Genomic DNA, 2,657 nt, shown 5'->3' on the forward strand with positions numbered 1-2,657 from the left:
ACTTCTGAAATGGAAGAAAAAAAAACACTTTTCAATACTAGCGACCGAAAAGTACGCACGCAAAACATACGAAAACATGGAACACGAATTCCCATTTATCAATTCTTTAAAGTAGCCGTCTACGAACTTTTTTCGGTACAGGGATCACATTATTTTAGGAGAGGACATCCACTGTTTTGCTCTGATTGGAGAGTATTTGTTCCCGGGAACTCTTATTTCGCAACCGACAACAACCTCACTTCATTTAAAATTTGAAATGAAACGATAGATTTCCATGAAACGATGATGATGAAACGATCCGAGTTCTTAGGAAGTTTGAGTAATGAATAGAAAGCGGAATGTATCGTGAACTTTGCAGACTCTTCAACGGTACATTTTAGAACGATGAACTTATGTCCTTATATGAACATGTGAAAAAAGTAACCATCGACGAACAAATGCACAAGAAAATAGAACTATGTGGAAAACTGGAGCACCTCAGAAAAGGCAATGACTATGTGACTACGACGTCAAGAACAAAAATAAATTCCCATAAGAAACGTCAATATGCGGAATGCCTTTCTACACGTAGAGATAAAGAGCTATTAGTGCCACCTATCTCTATGATAGAATCTAATCTCTACACAAACTGGCACGAAATAGAAGTGGAATGACTGGAACATTGCGGCAGCGATGTTGCTTTCACATCCAAAGAAAAAACAGAACTGAAACATAAGTGCAATGCTAAAAAAATAGTAGACAAAGCATATTACAAGCCTGCACATTATTTTTTGTTCGATCCGTTCAAAATTGCTAATAAGAAAAGCCAATAACAAAACGCCTCCTAGAAAAAAAAAGTAAGAGGAAAAATAGTGTACCAACGTGACTGAGCTCCAGTTTCATTATACATATATTATACAGATGACAGTAGAGATCATTACAGTACGAAAACATACGAAGTTTTTTGACAATGGCAGACAAATAGATATAACGAAAAGAAAACTATTTTGATTAGATTAAAGAAAAAAGAATTAAATTGCAGTGTTATATCCTCTGAACGACCAAACCACAACGAGAATGAGTGTTTGAATACGTTAACGAGAATTTGTGCACATATTAGTATGCATATGTTTAGTATAGTAATGTAGTGTATTACTATACTACATTACTACATTTTAAACATGATATTTACACACATACATTCTGAATATGCAATAATACAATACTATAGTGTCTCAAGCAGCTATAGTCGCGTCAAAACGAAGCATGAAGCTCGATGCAGTTGCATAGGCGGATGCGCTTTTAATTATGCCGAATACATAATACACACGAAAAATACATAATAAAAAAACCGTTATCTCTATACCGTGGCGATTGGTATCAAACGGGACCTTTGCTAGCACCACTCACCGATGCAGTTTACAATTATCCCACTTCAATACCCGATAGCCGCTAGCTCCACCGCACCGCTTCGAGCGCAGCTGCTTACGCAATTGCACCGAGTTTCCTGTGGTTTCGATCCTACTATAAATAGCTTGGTGCTCGAAAGGAGGGCTAGTCAGGTGTTTCGCATACAGAACACAACTACGATAGATCCGACTAACACGAACCTCCGATAAAGGAACGTTGGACATATATTACGGATTCCTTAACCTGACTATAACTGCAAAGTTTGTGCAATGACACAACTTTGGCTCAGATATGCGGTATTCCAATGGGTGGAGGAAATTACAGCATCGCGCACAAAAACCAGTAGAATTCCAAACACGAAACACACTCTGATAACAAGGACACATTTTAGACGTATGAAATGTCAATGACATGAAATTAGAGTCACATGTGACGGTGTGACGCATTCGGTTCTCGATAGATGCGGGTACTGGGCCAGCCCTTACGGATGGGACCGCTATGCACAGAATCGAAACGATCGGTAGTCTGATCATCAGCACCGACATTCAATGAGTACGTAACGCGTCACACCAGCAAAAAACATTTAAAGCCGAATGTACGGTAGATCTCGGCCAATATGCTGTGAATAGGGGTCTGAAGGGCCGTCCTCAAGAGGTTGCGCGGCGCATTGGCGAAGAAGTAGGTCTGCTCTTGATCTACGATGGTACTCAATATGGAACCAATCGGTCGTTTCACTCTTTCACAAACATGGATGTCGATGTCGTGGATTTGACGAGCCTTCGTCCGCTTTTTTGGTTCAACAACATCAATTTGTCTATTTACTACCTCAATACGGACCGGTACCTTTTTTAAAGATCCTGCGGAACGTTTAAAGTGAAGCGGACTTGAGTTGCTTATACGGTCTTCCTGTAATTAGTAACAATATAAGCGGGGTAAAATGTAGTTGGGAGGTCACTTAATTGCACCCTTATTTCTCGAAGTAAATATTTGAAACAATCGGGGCTCTAACGCCTAAGCATAAGTCTTATATGATCTATGATGTAAGCTAAAGTTATTAAGAGAAAAAAAGTAAGTTAGAGCGTCGGGGAATAACGGGGCCAGTGAGTGACTCTCCCCCACCCCTATATTTCATTTTTCCCATGTAAGCGTTATTTAAAAGCAGTGGTTTATGAAGCAGAGTCATACGCAAAACGCCGCTTCTAGAACGTCATTAATCAATCAACTATTTTCCAGAATTTTCCCCCATAATGCTCAAAACGAGAATTTTT

This window comes from Necator americanus, chromosome V, assembly GCF_031761385.1.
Source record: "Necator americanus strain Aroian chromosome V, whole genome shotgun sequence".
Taxonomy (NCBI): Eukaryota; Metazoa; Nematoda; class Chromadorea; order Rhabditida; family Ancylostomatidae; genus Necator; species Necator americanus.